Source organism: Myxocyprinus asiaticus, chromosome 2, assembly GCF_019703515.2.
Source record: "Myxocyprinus asiaticus isolate MX2 ecotype Aquarium Trade chromosome 2, UBuf_Myxa_2, whole genome shotgun sequence".
NCBI classification, from domain to species: Eukaryota; Metazoa; Chordata; class Actinopteri; order Cypriniformes; family Catostomidae; genus Myxocyprinus; species Myxocyprinus asiaticus.
The window spans coordinates 25,982,983-26,005,148 of NC_059345.1; the positions used below are offsets into that span (position 1 = coordinate 25,982,983).

Here is a 22,166-nt window from a genome sequence, read left to right on the forward strand (position 1 = left end):
TCAGGCAAGACCTCACCAGGAAATAAAAGTGTTGCTTAGGAATGAAAAATAAACAGGAACACAAACTGACTATTGGGTTGTTTGTTTTCCTTTCCTATCTCCACCACTTTGAGGTACCAGACTGGAGAACACACACACACACTCACCTCAGAGCTTTGCCCGCTCCTGGTCACACTCTCCGGAAACCACTGTGCCTCTCAAACACATGGAAGGTGGCTTATCCACACCTGTTTTTTTCTGTTGTTGTTTTTTGTTGCTCTTTTAAAAGTGAAAGCGAAATCACGCAGGCATAGCAGTGATCAGTGAAATGAATGAGAAGAGGAAGTCTAAATGTGTAAGCCAAAAATATTGAATGAATCAGAGACGCACAGCTTAGCAACAAGAAATTTTGGAAAAAATTGAAGTGGAAGTGAGGGAAAAAATAAAATAGAGAGAGCATCCTATGCTGCTTACATTAACTCAATCAGCTACCGTCAACTACCATAAAGCCCCCTGTGAACTCAGCATCTGTTATGGCTCGAAGGCCCAAAGGAACATTATTAATTTGCATCATATACATGCTGCATCAGCAGCTAAAATTCATAAAAAAAGTTGCTTAGTCTCTACACAACAATTTGGGAACAACCTCTGGCAAGTTTCTGTTGCTTTACAAATAGGTGTGAAATTACGACTGACTCCAGATTTCTGAGCACTCATGTGGAAAAAGTTTCTTGTTCTCCTCCTCAGGCTATTGCTTGTTCATTGAGGCTAAAATGTCCTAAAAAAAAAATGAAATGCCCATGAGATTAGTTCTTCTGCAGGTCTTATTTAAAACCAGGTAAACGGGTAATCTGAGCGTGTGTCAGTAGCAAACCAGTGAGTTCATCATTAGAAAAACTGGAAGGATTTATATACTCACCCTTATGTTGTTCCAAACTTGTGTGGCTTTTTTCTTCTGTACAACACAATAAGAGATATTAGGCAAAATTTTAGCCTCATTCACAACCATTCAATTTCATTGTATGCAAACTATGGTTTGTTTCCAGCTTTATTTTCTAATAGACACATTTTTGTCATAACATGTGCAACCATTTAACAAGCTCCTTTGTCATTATGCATTTACAACATTGTTATAACATGCATAGTCTACATAACTTCAATAAGATAACTGTCTTATTTACACCTTAATTGAGATGCACACAACTCCAGAGTGCAGCTTTTGAATGAAAAAAGGAAAGTCAGATGTGAAAAAAATGAGAGGGGAAAAGCGAGACAAAACAATGAGAAATGGAAATCTCCACGTACCCACTGAATGTTTTTGTCTTTGTCTTATTTTAGAATTCTGTTTTGTCCAATTGTCTAATCTTTCTCTGACTAGTTCTTTCCCTCTCAATCTCTCCATTTCTTTGTTTGTATCTCAGTCTGCCCTGAGTTTATATCAAAGACCTTAGCACATCTCATTCTTATGACTAATACAACTATTTACGTGTAGTGTAAAGATCTTCGAATTATTCCCTTTCCACCCTCTCTTCTGTCCTCTCATTGTCTCATTATATGCTGCAATATGTCTGTCTATAATCTCACTGCATGGAATACAGGTCTTTGTTCGGCACCAGCAGTGGCTTCCCGCTTGCATCATCGTTTCACACTTACGCATACACACACACTGTAATGAACCAGTGGTTAAGACTTTCCTAGGAGAATATGAATAACATGTGGGACAGGGTGGATCAGATGCGGTTTGTTTTACCTTTCACTGTTAGAGACTTATAAAGCTTAAAATGTATGAATGAATGAATGAATGTTACATTTATATAGTGCTTTTCTGACACTACACTCAAAGCACTTTACATTGTGAAAAGGGGACTCTCCTCAACCACCACCACTGGATGATGCAACAGCAGCCATAGTGTGCCAGTATGCTCACCACACACCAGCTATTGGTGGAGAGGAGAAAGTAGAAGGATATAGCCAATTTATAGAGGGGATTAAGAGTCCATGATTGATAAGGGCCCATGGGTGGAATTTGGCCAGGACACAGGGATTACACCCCTACTCTTTACGAGAAGTGCCCTGGAAATTTTAATGACCACAGAGAGTCAGGATATTCAATGAGGAAAAATTTAGGGCAGGACTTCATTTTATCAATCAGGAATTGATAGTGTCATGAAAAGTGGTGTCCATGACAAGTAATCTTAGGGGAGGGGTTGAAAAATAAAAGGGTTATATCAGCCAAAAAAGAAAGTCGTTTTAGAGGTGGAGAAACCTGGTCTCATGACAACTCGTTGTTATTAGTATGAGATGGCAAAGTCGTACGAGATGACTTGTAGAGAACGATTGAACCTACAAACAATGTGTTTCTGTTTGTAACCTAAACCTAACCATAAAGTAAACCATGATTTTAATAGGAAAGTAACTTTTGTGTAGCACAGAAGAAAGAAACATCAGGTTTGGAAGGAGACAAAGGTAGTGTATTACAGGTTTTTGACACATCAGTAATTTGTATTACATAAAGAAATATGGAAAGAGTAACCAAATTTGTTCAATGGTGTTCCTTCTTAAAAGGAAATGTTGGATAGGGGGCCAGCTAAAATTGTATGCCTATGTTGTATGGATTTGAAATTCTGTTTGTTGATTGGTTGGTCTCAGTGTGTATAAAAGTCGTACCTTTTTGTACCAGCCAAATCATACGATATATTATGATTTTGCCATTTCATACAAATTACTACGAGTTGTCTTGAGAATATGTTGGGTGGTGCAAGTTGATCAAGACATGTAGATGTTGTATTAAAAAGACCAAAAATAATATCTTTGGAATAACATGCACTGATTAGTCATTCACAATTAAGAAAGCAAATAGGGTAAATTTTGATTTCATGTTGACTTTTAGGAGAAAAATAAAATTCATTCTGAATGGATGCTAAAAGTTCACATCTACCAAGAGTGCAGCTGAAAACAGATGTGATCTGAAGATTAATCAGTACCTCGTCTTGCACAAGATTCCAAAGGAATCCTCTTGCAACAACAGGACAAGTAAATGTTTCTCATTCGAACGTGTCACTATGATGAACTGTGCTGATTGGTTTTGTAAGACAGTTTTCAAACCAAATAGACTGCTTACGCACACAAACGCAAATGACTGTGCTTTCATCTGTGGTCCAAAGTAGAATTACCCAGAATTTCTGGCACTTCTTAATGCAATGGTTCCTAGAAGCAGTTGTCGTAGTAACCTTGGCAGCTTTTCACAAGTGCAATCTTTTTCCTTCTTTCTAAGGGATACAAATGGAATTGGGTGTAAATTATTAATTAATGGAGATTGTAAGGGTATGATTTTATGTATTCATACACAGACATTTTTATCCATGTATGTACTCAATGCAAGAAAAAAGAAATATATGTGGAATTAAAATGATGCCAATCTGCAACCGCGTGGGTGATTGTGTGATAGGGAGCTCTTTGGTAAAAGCGTTGAACTAGTGAATTATAAGGGCTGCCTTTGGCATTGATTTGATGTTGTCAGAGTGTGGTATTCTAGGTCACCTCCCTCCTCCTTTGTGCCATCCATTAACAGAATGCGCTTTTGTGCATATGTGCATGTGTGCATGTCTATGTTTGATCACAAGTGTGTGCTTGCCACTTTCATGTACTTTTGCTTTTCATGAAGATGGATAGACACCTGCTTTTCCTAGGTTCTCCCATTGTTCCTCTATCATGCATCAAACACACCCACCATCCCATCCCTTAAACATACTGTACACTTATGCATACATTTTGTCTTTCTTTTCAGTTCCTTCCTCACCTTTTGTGCCCGTCTATCCACCTAATTTCCTCTTTACACATAATCCCTGTCTTGTGTGTGTGTGTGTGTTAAGTGGGGGGGTCAGAAAGAGTGCCACTATGACAATAAAGGGCCCATACAGGAACACAGGTGTCAGTTTGCAAGCCCACAGTAATAGATTGTGGCGCAGAGTTCATTGAGTAACTTGATCTAGACATAATGTTGTACCATGGTAGGCTGTGGTGTGGCCAGTGACTCGGGTTACACACACATACAGACATCTCCTGCCATCTCCATCCACTGAGCATGGACTTTCTGACCCCAGTGATCCCAGACAGTGGAAGGGCGGAGTTTCAGTAATTGATATAACTGATTAATAGCTCTTTGTCTGCTTTGCTCAATTTCAGTGTAATTGCCTTTTCATTGTGGTGTTGGCATGGAAACCTCTCAGAAGACTAAACTTAAAGGGCTAGTTTATCCAAAAAAGTCTTTATTCACTCATAAAATGACTTTATTCCGTTAAGCACAAAAGAAAATGTTAGGCAGAATGTTAGCCTCAAGCCACCATTCACTTTCATTGCATCTTTTTTCCATACAACAAAAGTGAATGGTGACGTTCTGCCCAATATCTCCTTCTGAGTCATCAGAGTTATCATCAGAGTGATTACATCTGTATTAATCCATTATGCAAAGATTCTTTTCTATTTTGTTTCTGTACATTTACATTTGACAGATGCCTTTATCCAAAGCAACTTACATTGCTTTCAAGGTATACATTTCATTGGTATGCATGTTTCCTGGGAATCAAACCCATGAGGAACCCATGTCTGTCTGTATAAAGTGTAGTAATAAACAAGTATGACCAGTGAATAACATCAGGAATGGCTGAAAATGTGACTGCCTGTGTAGGTAGATGGTAGAAGAGGCTTTTGCTTTAAAGACTGCTAGTGTTTGCCAGAATATACTTTGTGCTTGCTTAATACCCTTTTAAAATGCTTAAAAATGTAGATAAATAATGCTAGACTATCAGAAAAGAAAAACTAAAGTGTAAAGGCAAAGTTAATTAGCCTAGTACTTTTAAACTATTGTAGTTATAAAATGTGTGTGTGTGTGTGTGTATGTATGTATGTGTATATATATATATATATATATATATATATATATATATATATATATATATATATATACATACACATTTTTTTTTTTTTTTTGGTGCCATTGTTTATTCTTGAGAAACACAACACCCATCTCTATATAGCAAGATAATTGTGGCTCTTTCTTGTGAGGTTTTTTTTTTTTCTTCCACTGTTTTATTTTTTAGAGAACATGGTAATTGAGAGCTTGAGATGCTCATTTTAGTAGAGGGGCAAGCTCATGTCGCACTGCAATTGCACGCCAACGGCAGAGTGGAAAGTCAGAGCAAGAGAGTTAAAGAGCATGTGTGCATGTCTCTGTTTGTGTGTGTGTGTGTGTGTGTGTGTGTGTGTGTGTGTTTGAATGAGAGCAATAATGAATCATTCGCTACAAAAAACATTTAAAAATCAGTCATACTTTTTAAAGTCTTTCCTCTCCTGCATTCTTAAGGCATTACCAGAATATTAAAACATTTGTTTCCAGAAGCAAAACTTAAACCCTGAGAATTCCTACTTGGGCTGGAAAATGACTATAAATTTGATTGTGGAGTGTATACAGTATACTGCAGGTGGTGGTTAAAGGGGTTTTATAAGTATCTTAACCTCATGTCCCAGGAGCCTTATAAACAGATGATGATGTAATTGAGAGCCAGGTCATTAGGTAAAGCTGGGTTTGCCAATGCCCTGGAGTGGATTTCCACTGCACATACACATATGCTGTAGTATACACATGTAGTGCATACTACTGCACCACATGTTTTCCCTTAGGGAAGGAGTTCTTTACCTCCGCTTATAATAAGTGTTTTTCTAGGAAAAATCTCATACACAATCTGAACATACACGTTTAACTATCCTTACCTTTTAGTTTTAAGGGGTCAGACTGTTGTGAATAGAGAGCAGTAAGTCATTCATGGTCTTTTTTTTTTTCACATGTCCTACTCTTTCTTTTTTTTTTTTTTTTTTTTTTTTTTTATCATGCACACCATAAAGTTTTTTTTTTAAAGGGGTTGCTTTAATGGCTTCAATCACTGTTTGGCCCAGATTTACTAAACCCTGGAGAGCTCTGAGATGAATTAAAATCGCTAAAGACCCTGCCGAAACCACAAAATAGGATGAGACATCAAAGTAGTGGATTTCTCATGCGTTTGTAATCATGCTCACTTCAGAATTTTTTGTAGCTAAGGTCAGTGGCAGCGTTTTGCAAGTTTGGAATGAAGCAACATTTGGTTTATCTGCTATCAATTTGATGTCTTTGTCATAAAGAGTTTGTCATTTGCATTATGGTAAACCTGACCATAATTCGTTTCAGACTGAGCACACAAACATCCAGTGAGTGTCTGCTTGGGAAAACCGCATCAGAGTTTTACTTAAGCTACTTGGTTGTCCAATGTAAGATTAGTATCTCTCTTGGTACAGGTGAAATATCTCCATTCAAAGCAAAAAGCTTCCCACAGTATTTTAAAGCCCCCCTCTTTTCTCCTCAGAGTCTGCTTTATTTTCCACTAGTAATTGGCTTTGAGTCAAGCCATACCTGCAGTAACAGTGTGTCGTTGGAGTGCGAGACACTCTCTGAAGTGGTGGAGTGGCTGTCTTGCAGTGTGTTAGTGTGCCGCGCTGGGTTGTTTGCTGTTGAGACAGAGCTGTGTTTGGAAAGGAGGAATATATTTCTACCTCGCTCAGACGTCCAAAACAGCACTATGAAGGCTGGAGGTACTCTCTGTTAGGACCAAAATTCCACAGCAACCATGCACCCAGGGAATCTGATTTCCCTCTCTCTTACACATTTTCTCTCTCTCTCTCTCTCTCTCTCTCTCTCTCTCTCTTTCTTTTTTTTTCTCTCTCTCTCTCTCTCTCTCTCTGGGTGGGGGGGGGGGTGGGGTAATAATAAAATTAGCTCTGTACAGCTTACACTACATCTGTTTGATAGGGCATCCACTAATCCAACTAAACAGCTGTCAGAGGTAACTTAGGAATGGGGGGGCTTTATTAACAGCTTGTTTTTTTTTTTTTTTTTTTTTTTTTTTCAGAGATTCAGTCAAGGTTAAGAGTAAGAGGGAAAAAGATGAAAAGAGATAGAGGGATGGATTGAGAAGGCAAAGAGTTTTAGGTGAGCTTGTGAGGAGACAGACAGATTTATCATTTTTCATTTTTATTACAGTGTTATATGTTGTACATATCGTGGCAGTTTTTTGGTGAAATAAACTCTAAAGGTGCTACAAAAATAATGATTTTTACTCCCTTTCACACAAATCACAAGTAAAATGGCAGATTATAAGTTCATAAACACTTTTCGCCCTATTCCTCGAATTACATAACCAACTACATTTACATGCTTGTTTGGCTATGATCAAGTTGCACAGTAGCTTGACTGATAGAGTGTTGCACTTGCGATGCAAAGTACCGGGGTACGAGTCCCAAAAGTCGATATGTGAGCTGAAAGTCTCATAGAAGCACCACAAAATGACATGGTTACTTCAGCAGTTGCTTTTTTCATGTCACATTTGCTTTTTCTGACACTATAAGTTAGGCTAGGTTTAGGGTTGGAAGGTAGGTTTTGTTGATTTAAAACAAATTAGAGCATTAACCTTGAAAACCTTGTCTGTTTGGGAGAACATTTAACTTGCTTTTAGGACATTTCACCTTGGAGATACAGTACACGTAGGGAACCATGTAACCATTTTGCAAAAAAATGGTGCCACATCATATAATTTTCATAATAATCAGGCTATTCATTTCCTGTGGTTTTGCCAGTGGAAAGGGCCATCGCTTGAGTTCACAGGGCCTGGGACAAAATATATATGGACAGGCTCCCACTCTTTACTCAGCATTGTGAAGTTGCATTTCACTACCAGCTTCAGTGTACTATTATTATTATTCAATTTACTGTAAGTCAAGTAAATATTTAGTGGTGCATCAATCAGGAAATTTGAGGCCGATATGATTTTATTTAACACTAAGATCATCCAATACCGATTTGTTTTATTTTTATTTTATTTTTTATTTTTTATTTAATTTAATTTTTATTTATTTTTCAAGCAACACTTTTGCAAGTTATATTCTGCAGTTTATGCCCCACACAGTAAAATTACGAATTGCTAACATTTATTTGTATTGAAAACAGTTATGAATAGTTCTGTCAATATCAAAGGTCATTGTGACATACTGGCATCCAGTAAAAATCATGAGGGCTTCACACACAGCAGAGATACATTCAAAAATAAGAAAGTTGTCGATTACTAGCTCCAAAACTGCTCCTGTGAGGAATCATATGATTTGTTTACCACCTTTGGCATATTGTTGCAATACAAATAACTAATTATTAAGCAAATGCGTGAAGGCACGGTGCCGTTATTTAAGGTTAAACCGTTATATCTGTTATTAGTGGCATTGAGAGCAACATCAATCTGATTTAAATTGGGATCCTCAGTTACATTGGGAATAGCGCTGAGATGAGTGACTGATGTATATTGAGAGCACCTGCAAAGCGCGCTTGTTTGATTGACACCGAGAGCACTTGTGTTGGAGGGGGAGAAGCTAATAGCGCTCATGATCGCTCAGTCTCTATCGCTCCACACACCATCTGAATGTCACGACTCACGTTACATCACGTATACTCAGATTTATATTTGCATGTTTATTTGTTGTTTCATTCATTTTTTGCTCATTTGCATCCTCTCCATGCTCCCAGTGCAGCGAGTCAGAATTAATACCGTAATGACTCTAGAAAATGGGAAGCTTAATATTCATACACATGTAATTCTTACTCATGTTTTAAAACAAACCGGCATATTCATCTAAATTACAGCATGTCTGAAAGTTTAAATTTGTGAATGTTTAGAATTGCCAGTGTCCACACTGTATGCTTCAAGGACTGAGGAAGCGCTCTTTCATTACAGTAGCAGTGTATGTGTGATTACCTGCGTGCTGCAAAAAAAGATCGCCCCTGAATCTAGGCACGATCAACCGATCGGCGATCATGGATTTAAGACGAAAATCGGCCAATTTAGATCGGTGGCTGATCGATCAGTGCACTCCTATAAATATATCTGCTATATAAAATACAGTATGCTGTACTATAACTAAATGGGCCTAAAAACCTAACAAAAATGTATTAAATATGACAATGTTTACACAAAAGGTGAAACTAAACCTTTTTACATTTCAATTTTCTCAGTTGTACTATGATATTCTGTTCATTGTATTTAGAGCAGACATTGAGAGTAGTATTTTTACATTTTCTTCAGTATGTGTAGAATTCATGTAACTATAGGCTAAAGCATTTATTAAAGACTTAGAGGCCGTTCAGACCAAACACGTTCTTTCACCAAAAAAGCAAGACGCAGTGCAACAAATAGAGCAGGTCACATTTGTGGCGCTCTTGCGTGAGACATTGTGAACACAGTGATATCCGGCACAATGGTCAAAGATATCCATTTAGCATGTGTACACAGAAAAATAACTGAAAAACAGCATGGATGGACACAAAAATGCGTTTAGTGTGAACGGCTCCTTATTCACATGACACCGCACCAGCTGAAGTTTCTCAAAGTTACCTCTCAAAAAAGTAGCCTTTTGTTTCAAATGATTGTTGGTAAATATCCACTTTATCTAGTGATCGGTTTGATCGCCATGTTCTTACAAATCCGGATACTGCTTTATTTAGTGAAAAACAGCTGCAAATGATTCAGTCCATACGAATCTGACTAAATTGCAAATCGATTCAGACCTTTTTGCTAAGGCCAATTCACTGAAAAGAACTAAAGAATGCTTAATTTGTGAATATGGCATCACAAGTTCTGATTCTACACAGCCAACAGAATGGGACACGTCATAATCGCTGATATTGTCAGTCAGAGAAATGTTTGTCAGATAAATCAAAGCCCTTATGGTATGTTTTTGAAGGTACGCGACTGGTCTCGGGGTAAAGTTTGAGTCCAAACTTGTTAGAGTCCAAGTCAAGACCGAGTCTAAATGCTCCAGTGTCCATGACAAGACAACTGGGTTGACCAATAGTTTCACCTGGAGGTATGGGAGTTTGTAGACTAGAGTAGATATCCATTGAAATGCTTTGTGGTGGTTGGGAAAATGGTGAGAAAGGGACCTTTATTTGTGTGTATTCAAAGCATGAGTTCAAGAAATGAAATTCAGTTTTTTAATGTTTGCTGTGTCTGTATAAAATCAGGTTTGTTTTAATTCACAGTTGGTTGCAGTAGTCAGGTATTTTGTCACTGTATTCCAAACAAGTAGCATTCCAATTTGCCCTATTTTGTTGTAATTTCTGTTCAAATCCTTTAGTATTTTTCTTGTTGTCTTCTAACAGCTTGATTCGATTTGATTTGATTCACGTTTCTGCCCTAGGACTTTGTTGAACATATTTTGATTTGTTAAGACAGACCTGAGACTAGCTGGCTGAGGGAAATCCTCTCCATCTCCATCTCTGGGTTATTTAGGGCTTTGTGGTGGTATGACTGCAGATTTCTCTCTTTCACTGCTCTCTATTATAACAGCTGGGCCTCTCGATCCTGCCACATCAGAACCTAATAAATGTGCCCATACGCCCATTTATTTCCCTGTGCATGTTTGTGCAGCTGCTGGAAATGACATCATTTTATGAGTGGATGTGGTTGTGTACAACTCAATGAGCGAGACAGCTACATGTGTTGTTTTTCAATGAGAACAAAATAATGCAGGCAAGATGCCGTTGTTGCCCATCAAACCACCCAGCAAGCGGCTACAGCAGTATCATCTCTCTCTTTTTCTCTCTTATACAAGAAGTCTAAATGCCACCCAAGCAAATCAGGGACTTTTTCCATAATGTTGTTCACTGTGCTATGACCTACTGACACAACAAAATATTGGCGGCAGTGCTGCGGTGCATTCAGTGTATGTGTGTGTGCGTTTGTGCTGATACAAAGCATTTTTGTTTTGCGCCATTCCCCTTTAAAGGCTTGCTGGCTGCAGGAATACATTCCTTCACTTTTTATCTGTCAGAACACACTTCTTTGCTCTCTTTACCTCCTTCTCTATCCCCTTATTTTAAATTGTTGTGACACTGTAGTACTTTAGAGTCTGGTGTTAAAATATTCCTTTTTAATGACAAATGAACATGTGGATATATTCCTTTCCTTGGCAGGTCATTAACATTATACTCATTGGAACCAGTGGTGGTGCTGTGGTGTGGGCACAGTTCTCTCTGCATTGCAATGCGGTGATTGCAAAGCTAAGCGCCTGGAGTATTAATGCATTTATTAATTCCATCAAATCCCTCTTCATACAGATTATTAGACCTCTCTTTAAACTGAGAAGATTATTTCATTTTTTCCAACAAGTTAACAAGTATGTGCTGCTGTCTCCAGTATGTATGAGAACATGAAAGCTTCTTATTTCTCAATTTGTCTTATTTCTGTGATTTTTGAATGTGTTTTGAAAAAAAAATCAGACATGCTGTCAAAAAACAGAACATGCACAAATATATAAAAATATTCCAACACATGTAAATAAGCTTTGTACGAGTAGCAATGTGCTCTACCAGAAGACATTTTCATCTGATTTATCGGCCGGTCCAATTAATAAACCAATATTTGACATTTAGAGATTATTGCCATAGCCAGTAATTAGATGCAAATATTTTCATTTTATCTGCCACTCTGCTGTCTAGATACTAGCATCAGCATCAGTCAGGGGGTGCTATAATGGGGTATGCCACATATGCAACGCAGAGGGGCACCACACGATGGGGGGGTGCCAAAATGATACATTTTAAATCTCCTATAATACCTTACAAGTGCAGCCAGATGTTGGCATGGGCAGGGGTGGGTTGAGCCCACCCATATGTGAGTCTTGACCACCCAATCAAATGTTTGGCAAACACAGCATTAAATAAAATGTTAGATTTTTAAAGATTTGTGATTTGGTTAAAAACAATTTAGGGGAGGGCTATGTGTTGCAAACATTGAGAGTGGGCTGTACTGCCCCTACCAATCGCAAAATAGCACCAGATATTTGTAGTATTTTTCTTTTTTTTGTCATTGTCCGAAAGCAACAACACACTCAAAAAGCGGCTGCTGCAAACGAGAGAGTCAGAGACGTCACGCGAGCGAGAACGCTAATACAAGATATTTTTGTGCAATGCATAGGTTTTAAGTGCCCTTAAAGAAGACTGGTGGTGTCTCTAGCAGTGACTATGTGGCTTCTGTTAATGTACCACAGACACCCTCTTCCCGCTCATCAAATATCTCCCTCTCCCTCCACCTCAGCTCCCCAAAATCATGCTGCGGGTGTTCGCGAAATACTGGACCTGAATTGTAAAGCACCACACCCACCAAAATTAGCTGATGGCACCATTCGCAGCACTAGCTGGGAAATGGAGGAAGGTGGGAAATGAAAAACAGTGCATTAAAATGAAGAAAACAAGGCCCAAGTGGATAAAGAGAGACTGGTAGGCTTAACTTATCCCTTTATCAGTGAAAATCTTGAAGAAAGGCTTGAAGTTAACTGACATTTAACATTGCCGAGAGGTAAAGATGACCAGCTAACGTAAATATCAGTTCATTTTCAAGTATCTTTTCTGTCACGGTTATGCAAAAAGTCACTGTATGCTTGGGAATCGCTTCACATTTAGAGAGAAATGCTTGTTAAAAAAGTTGTTAACTGACCCTTTGCCATGTCCAACCTATATGGGCTTCTCCCTTACTAACCATAACTAATGTTGCTACGCTTTCCTACCTTCGCCAACAGTGATGTTGCATACCCCTCAACAAATGTGTAGTTGCGCCGCTGGCATCAGTCTATAAAATAATTAAATAAAACCACTTCAGCTGACCACTAATAGTGTAATAGACCGATATATCTGCATGGCTGATAATTGGCATTTTTTATATTATTGTCATTAGACATGATTAAGTTGCTTTATCCTAGCTATTTCACATACAGTTTATCTGCATTGTATTGGTCGTCGGCCATCTAGTTACCCATATTGGCCATTAAAAAATCCATTTAGTCACTAATAGTGACTATCCTTTGATACCTGTTTGTCACTGGAATATTCTGAATACTGCACCACATAATGAAGTCTCATTCTTCATTGCTGCTTTAATAAGCGTGGGCCCCACACTATATCTGGAGCTAGACATATGTACATCCTGCCTGGCTGCTATAAGGGAAGAAATCTTTGGCAGCTTTCAATCAACAAATGTTACTTCCAGAAGACATATGTGACATGCTAGGCACATCTTACATGGTTTGAAGAAAAATGTTCTTTAGACATTTTAAATTGACCTATGTGTGGTTTACCGATTGAATATTGAGCAAAAACTAATACATATAGTGTGATCAAGTCTTTTTGATGCATGTGGTGCTTTTTATTGTGCAATCTAAAAAAACTGCCTGTAAATTTCTTTATGTGAGTGAGTAGAAACTGTCAGGGGTGTATAGTTGTGACAGTATAGGTGAGCAGCAGTCAATAGTTGACTCTATTTGATTTTGTAGAATACTGCTTGGAGGACAAGGGAGAGCCAGTGCTCTACAAGAGAAATCAAAAGACTTTGTGTTGTACAGGGACCTCCAATCAATAACCAGCTCTTCTCTTGCCCCCTCAAGGACGTTATCTCAAACACACACACGCGCGCACACACACGCACGCACACACACGCACACACACATAGGGTGTAGGTCTAGGTGGCGCCATTTGCTGTAATTGCTGTGACGCGTTCAGAGGAGAGCTTCTGAGAGAGAACCATTCATGAGATTTATTAGAAAGGGGGTCCACCAAAAGAAAGAAAGAGGAAGCAGGAGAGAGATGGAGGCTTGTTTAAAAAAAAAAAAAAGAGAGAGCGGTGGAGGGCAGGAGGCAAGAAGAACAGATGACCACATGCAGAGGCCAAAAGAAAGAGATAAAGGAATGAGGGATGGACACAAGAGCACAAGAGAGAGGAAGTGAAAGGTGGACTGTCTCTTGTGTCAGTGTTTGCTGGTGGGGCATTGATCAGAGTGCTGTCTGCTCTAGAACAGGCTGACCCTCCTAATGCAGGACAGTTATTTCACCAAGCAGAGATAAAGAGACAGGGGTGTTCTGAGGTAAGTGGCTCAGTGAAGAATGAAGGGATACACCTAAACCGCTGAGGACAAGCTAACACTCAGATATGTGTGTGTGTTTGTGTGTGTGACTGTTGAATGAGAAAGAACAAGCTTTGTGCAACTGTCACCCTCTGTCTGGGTTGCTATCCATCTCTCTCTCTCTCTCTCTCATGCACACACATACATGTTTACGTAGCTAAATTAGGATGTACCATAGATTTCTGTTGTTTACATCTCCTCATCACTGACTCTCAACACTGGAGCCCAGCAGGGCTGTGTTCTCAGCCCACTACTGTATTCGTTGTACACACATGACTGTGTGGCAACACATAGCTCCAATGCCATCATTAAGTTTGCTGATGACACGACGGTGGTAGGTCTGATCACTGACAATGATGAAACAGCCTACAGAGAGGAGGTGCACACTCTGACACACTGGTGTCAGGAGCACAACCTCTCCCTCAACGTCAGTAAGATGAAGGAGCTTGTGGTGGACTTAAGAAGAAAATACAGAGAACACAGTCCCATCACCATCAATGGAGCACCAGTGGAGAGAGTCAGCAGCTTCAAGTTCCTCGGTGTCCACATCACTGAGGAACTCACATGGTCCATCCACACTGAAGTCGTTGTGAAGAAGGCTCATCAGCGCCTCTTCTTCCTGAGACGGCTGAGGAAGTTTGGAATGAACCGCCACATCCTCACACGGTTCTACACCTGCACTGTAGAGAGCATCCTGACTGGCTGCATCTCCGCCTGGTACGGCAATAGCACCGCCCACAACCGCAAAGCACTGCAAAGGGTGGTGCGAACTGCCAGACACATCATCGGAGGTGAGCTTCCCTCCCTCCAGGACATATATACAAGGCGGTGTGTGAAAAAAGCTCGGAGGATCATCAGAGACTCCATCCACCCGAGCCATGGGCTGTTCTCACTGCTACCATCAGGCAGGCGGTATCGCAGCATCAGGACCCGCACCAGCCGACTCCATGACAGCTTCTTCCCCCAAGCAATCAGACTTCTGAACTCTTGATCTCCCACGATCAAAATACATCAGCACTGCACTTTATTACCCTTACTCTTATATGTCACACCGGACTGTCATAAATTATATTATTATTATATTATATTCTCTCTTTACAACTGACTATCAACTGACAGCCTGAATGTCAATACAGTACAATACTGTACATTCTATATATACTATATATACTTTTTTATATATTTTTATTTTTTATTTTTATTGAATAATATGTATCTATATAGTGCGTATTGTATACCGTACAGTGTATGTTATTACTTGCATATTGTTGAGTGTAATTATGTGTATATCAGATGTTTAAATTGTGTTGTGTTAATTTGATGTTATTGTAAATTGGTATATGTCTCATCACTGTCACGACAGCTATGTTGATCGGAACTGCACCCAAGAATTTCACACACCATTGCACTTGTGTATATGGCTGTGTGACAATAAAGTGATTTGATTTGATTTGATTTGATTAATATAAAGTAGGGAAACAAATTTGAGCAAATTCTTTCAATTAACCGACAATTAAACATGTGACCTAACACACATGAGGGCTTGGGGAGTGACAGAGTACTTGTTAGAGTGTATTGTAGTTAGGATACAAAACATGTAACTGTATTCCGTCACAGTTAAGGCTGTGGTATACTTAGTTTTTCTGTGTGCTGGAACGTTTAGCCCACAGTCAAGCGCTCAACCTTTCAAAGTATACTCTTTCAACCGTGAGCCCATACAAACGTGTTTGAGGCATTCACACTGTGACTGGTTTGTTATACTCTTTAGTACAACCAACACAAGGTGCATATGCAGATGACGTGTACAGATGCCGACTGTCCAATTGTCTAGAAAAAGTGGTCTAGAAAAACTGTATTCTTTGGCCTTTACGTGGATTTTTTTAATGAGATTATTGATGCATTTTGAAAAAACTGGGATCATTACAATATTTATTATAAAAGAAATGCAACGCTACAGTGTTGGATCTTAGCATTTGCAACATGGGCAGTCACATAGACTGGCACCGTTCTCTAGTGCAGCCTACACTAGTGTTGCTCCGATACCAACATGTTGTCCATGTTGTCTTAATGGATGAAATAGTCCCACACCACACACTTCTTAGCTGTATACTTCATATTTTCAGTTCTTTCTAAACAGATTGAGGGATCTTTTTTCATCTAGCACCTAACTCTATTCATTTATGCCCTTTCTCGCTCACTGCGCTACAGGTGCCTCTCTCACTCATATTGATGTAAGTAGGGAGTTGCTGAAACTTTTATTTTAACGATAAGAGACCGTAACAGAGACACACAAGAACCAGCAATGTAGATGATACCGCCATCTTTCGCTAAAGCACACTGTAGAGAACGAGAATAAAGCAAAGTGAAACTATCTTCACGTGTCTGGCAGCCAGTCTGACTCCGACAGAAGCTTTGAAGCAGCATGTTAGCAGCCTTTCGTAATAAACAAATGGAAAGTTTGTAATATTTTGTGAAATGAATGCTGAGATTGCATCATCTCTAGCATGACATGAAAAGACAACCAACCCTTTAAAATTACTAATAGGCCTACAGAGTTATTATATAGTTGTCAGCTGTTTATAATGAAACAGATGCTTCCAATATTTGACAGTCAGCCCATAGCTAACATTATGCTGCACTGTTGTGGTGTAAAATTTGATTTTGTTTGTTGTTGGTAGATCCAAAGATTAAGTTAAGTATAAAAATTGTTCATTTAGACTTACATTTTCACATTTTTCTCTCCAGGGATGCCACATATCTTTCCTCAACCACATGCCCTCCTGTTCAACAATGTCTTTAAATGCACTCAAACTCAAATACTGGTCTGCGCTTTCAGATTCAAAACCAACAGTTGCTTTTCTTTGCATTCGATTCAAAGTGCATTCGATTGATAAACTTTTTTAGAAGATCTGTCAGACCCCACTGCTTTGACTGTGTCTCTGGGCCCCTATTCTTTTAGAAATGCCCTGGCAGCCTGTTGCAAGAAACCCCTTAAGTTAAGAAAACCCTTAGTGACAATTTAATTAGAATTATAACTAAGGGTTTCCTTAACTTAAGGGATTTCTTGCAACTGGGTCCTGGTGTAAACTGGAAAAACAGCAGTTCTGGAGAGACTATTTTGACTATTTAGGATTTATTGTTTCTTTCTTTTACAAAGAACTATTGCTGCCAACTTGGAAATTTACAACAAGAAAGAAATCCCACAAAAATGCACACTGCTTATATCATTTCATAGCAGTACAAGCAATTTTAGCTACTGAAATCGTGTAAGTTATGACTGTCCGAAACTTTGCTGGGAAGGAAATGTAGAGACCTGACATATTGGAACTTTAATTGAATACCTGTGGTATACTGAATGATTAATGTACTTGATATTTACATCCAAGATGCTTTAAAGAATCCACACACACACAAAAAAAACAAAAACTGGCTAATACCATGGATATTTTTGTTAGTGCCATCTGGATGGCCTACCCTAAAGGCCTGGGTATACTTCGTTTTTCTTTGTTCCAGATCGGATCGCACCCGGCCGACTGCGTTGCCTTTCTGAGTATACTTTTCTGACCGCAAGTGAATATAAATGCGTTCGACACATGCCTACTACAGCTGCTTTGTGATACTCTTTTAGTACAGTTAATGGCCTGACCGCATGCGGCCCAGATTTTCTTGACACACGGACGCGTTCCTCGTCTATGAGCGTTGTTGGCGCATGCGGTCAGGCCGCACGGACTGTGCTGATTAATTACATTTGCGTCACACATACTGTGCGTGGAACGATCAGCAACGAGGACAACCGAAGAATACTCGGGTCTTAAGAGATCTGTGGCCCACCTTAGATCTTAGAGCTGGAGCCAAACCTAAACACTACCCCTTAAAGGATACTATTTGTATTTTTAAATATAAAAACATTGTTTAATAGGGTTGTAATGGTTTCATGGTATACATTGGTTTTAAAACAAATGGTTATCATACCGTTGACATCTCATTCACAGTATTGCATAAATATAAAGTAATTTCTTTCATAACTTTTCTATAGTCAAAGGTTCAATTAAGAGAGATTCGACTTCATGTACACAGCATAATATAAACTTGACGTGATAAAATTTAGACTTCCTCATTTTACATTCAATTGTCACTCGTCAACAAACGTGTCTCACGAGCGCAGCACACAGACACTTCAGAGCCTGAACCTTTATTTCCCTCAGCAAAGTGGTTGAAGGTGTGGGAATACTTTGTGTATGTTAAAGACCCATGAGGCACCATCAATGTTTCACAGTTATCCAGTTTGCAAGGTTTGTTGCCAAAAAGTGTCAGCTCAGGTAGGAAGCACCATCTCTGCGAGCAGTATTGCATGGAATTTGATGACATGAATGTAAGTAAAATACAGTACATAGGATAATAAATGATATACCAACTTTCATAAAAAAACACCAGATAAAATCCAGTTTTTTATTATTTCTCTGCCTTCTGTCTCAGTCGCAAATGCAGCAAACGGATTTCAATGCTAGCTTATTTGCAATGTTACGATGGGCCAACTGTTTGTTCATGCATTTATTTGATTGCAGTGCAACAGCTGGCCTACAATGTGTCTAATACTAATAATAAAAAATATATATATTTTATTTGTAAAGTACTAAATAGGGTTTACAAAGTGATTTAGGCCAACAAGAAATGAACAGTTATCCTGTAGCAGAAAATAGGCAGTCCTGGAAAAAACACAAATAAATAAACTGCAAATTAATAATTATTTATGCAGTGCAATGCACCTTAAAACCATGATACTGTAAAACCGTGGTATTTGTTGTGATGGTTATCATACTATGAAAATCTCATACCATTACACACATATTTTAATCAATTTATCTTTTGAGGGCATCACAAAAGAATGATTTTAGGGGCAAAGCACCGAATTGTATCCGTTAGTATTATTATTATAATTCTGGCTGGGAGTCTATGGCAGCCCTATGAATCGTACATAAGAAAATTATTAAATCTGGCACACTGGTAGGGGTGTCATGAATAGCCCCCATACCAAATTTGGGATTTCTAGGACATACTCTATAGCGCAACCACCATGTCAAAAATGCACTTTTCTTTTGTGCGTATCTTTTGAACCCTTTGTCATAGAGACACAATTCTTGTTTTGTCTGATTAGTCACCTCGCCCTTACATTAAAACTCCACCCATTACAGTGGCCACCATCTTGGATTATGTCATTCATTGTTTTTCATGTTTGCTCCATCAAACTTTGCCTGATTTGCACACAACATGGCTCAAAATAATCTCCAGACTGAGCCACACAGAATGAATAACTTGGTATGCCTCATGAGGACCATGGTCTGAGGGCACATGCAGAGTTTCGTGACAGTGACATCTATGTGTCAAGAATTGTGAAAAATTGCATTTTTTTGCCTGTAACTTTTGAACCATATGTTCTAAAATCATGGGGTTGGTGTCTGTGGATTCCTTAGGTCATGTGGATTTCAGCGATACCAGTTTTTCCCATATCGGCCATACTGCCTCTCCACCATATTGACATTTATAAAAAAAATATATATATATATATATATATATATATATATATATATATATATATATATATATATATTCTTTAAATACATTGTCGGATTTCAAAATATATTGGTATGCGTAATGTACATCATGTCCTGATGATACTTGAGACAGTGCCACCTATAGTTCAAAAGATAACCCACACTTGTGTACTGACTCTAACCTCAGGAAGTCTCTTTGCCACACAATAGGCATGTCAACTGACTGGCTCAGTGTGTTAAAGCACTGATTTATAGTTTGAAATGTCATGGGTTTGATTTCCAGGTGGACCAGTGTTAAAGTTGATGTTATATTGTACTGGAGATTTTTTTATTGTTTACTGAATAGTTGCAGGGCTTATTACAGATAATTTCTGTTTGCAGGTATACTTCTTGTTGTTCTTTGTCTTAGTGTTCTAATATATATGGGAGTGATATCTTTTGAAAGGTTTGAGAAGTTTGGAGAGAGCATCACATGTAGTTCAAAAGAACGTGGTCTGTTTAGCATGGTTATCATGCTACATGCTATGATAGCTTACCATGTTGATCAGTTAGCATGTTTACTTTTGGGTTTTCTGTCTTATAAGGCTATTTGATCACAATGTTATCCATAGGGCGACATTAGCTTAGCATGCTAATCAGCTAGCATGCTAATCAGTTAGCATGCTAACCAGCACATTTGTTAGGATATTTGATCACAATGCTATCAATAGGCAACATTAGATTAGCGTGCTAATGAGCTAGCATGCTAATCAGTTAGCATTTTCCATATCAGCCATATAGTCTCTCCGCTATATGGAATTTTATTAAAAAAAGGTGATAAATCTTTACAAAAATTGGTATGCATCATCGACATCATGTCCTGAGGATAACTGAGAAATTTGGAGACAACGCCACCTATAGTTGAAAAAGTTACATGAATATAAATTTGATCATGGTATCAGCTGTGCTCGGCTGTGATTCATCTAAGCTTGGTATGTCCCTTTACTACAATAGTGTGGTGCAGTGGATAGCACACTGATCTGTGCAACAGAAAGTTGTGGGTTCAGATCCATCCAGAGACAATGTGGTCTGTGCTTGCTCTGTGTGACCTTTAGGTTGTGCAGTGGTTGCCATGGTGCTTGGCCCCATAATTAGGGCTGGGTGATAGGATGATATACAGTATATTGTGGTGATGATATAAAGTGTCAATCCACAGAGATTTTTGCAATCATGTATATCACGATATGTAAATATCCATGTGCACAGGGTGACCGTATCTATCAGTGGGCACACTTCACGTGAAACTGAAACCAGGCATGAGCAGGGAATTAATTCACCGGTTATTGCGTGCTCTGATTTAATGCCAGATTAAAGGAATTATGCAGATCAGGCAATGCTGCAATCGCACTCAAAAACTTGTGGCTGATTCTTTGCAATTCTGATTTTGTGGGCCGGTTCTGAGTGCTCTACAGCAAAGGATGCAGAAGTCCACTGTGATCTGATTGACACACTCTGCCAGTAGAGCATCACTGTGATCCAGACACCTGGAACATCTCTTCAACATTCCGAGGTGCACTCGACTACACCGCACATACACTATATTGCCAAAAGTATTCGCTCATCTGCCTTTAGACGCATATGAACTTAAGTGACATCCCATTCTTAATCCATAGGGTTTAATATGACGTCGGCCCACCCTTTGCAGCTATAACAGCTTCAACTCTTCTGGGAAGGCTTTCCACAAGGTTTAGGAGTGTGTTTATGGGAATTTTTGACCATTCTTCCAGAAGCGCATTTGTGAGGTCACACACTGATGTTGGACGAGAAGGCCTGGCTCGCAGTCTTCGCTCTAATTCATCCCAAAGGTGCTCTATCGGGTTGAGGTCAGGACTCTGTGCAGGCCAGTCAAGTTCTTCCACACCAAACTCACTCATCCATGTCTTTATGGACCTTGCTTTGTGCACTGGTGTGCAGTCATGTTGGAACAGGAAGGGGCCATCCCCAAACTGTTCCCACAAAGTTGGGAGCATGGAATTGTCCAAAATCTCTTGGTATGCTGAAGCATTCCGAGTTCCTTTCACTGGAACTAAGGGGCCAAGCCCAGCTCCTGAAAAACAACCCCACAAAATAATCCCCCCTCCACCAAACTTCACAGTTGGCACAATGCAGTCAGACAAGTACCGTTCTCCTGGCAACCGCCAAACCCAGACTCGTCCATCAGATTGCCAGATGGAGAAGCGTGATTCGTCACTCCAGAGAATGCGTCTCCACTGCTCTAGAGTCCAGTGGCGGCGTGCTTTACACCACTGCATCCGACGCTTTGCATTGCACTTGGTGATGTATGGCTTGGATGCAGCTGCTCGGCCATGGAAACCCATTCCATGAAGCTCTCTACGCACTGTTCTTGAGCTAATCTGAAGGCCACATGAACTTTGGAGGTCTGTAGCAATTGACTCTGCAGAAAGTTGGCGACCTCTGTGCACTATGCACCTCAGCATCCGTTGACCCCGCTCTGTCATTTTACGTGGCCTACCACTTCGTGGCTGAGTTGCTGTCATTCCCAATCGCTTCCACTTTGTTATAATACCACTGACAGTTGACTGTGGAATATTTAGTAGGGAGGAAATTTCA

General features: G+C 39.3%; 1 protein-coding gene across 2 annotated transcripts in view; it reads left to right on the plus strand.

Annotated features, from left to right (window-relative positions):
- LOC127413584 (protein pygopus-like) overlaps positions 1 to 22,166 on the plus strand; it is a 118,054-nt gene that overhangs the window by 6,115 nt on the left and 89,773 nt on the right. Inside the window, exon 1 of one of the 2 annotated variants that reach the window (XM_051650847.1) lies at positions 13,672 to 13,965. The exons of the other annotated variant lie outside the window; for it this stretch is intronic. The gene's annotated coding sequence lies outside the window, so the exon portion shown is untranslated. Of the gene's footprint in view, positions 1 to 13,671; positions 13,966 to 22,166 lie in introns of those variants that run through there. 2 annotated transcript variants of the gene reach the window in all.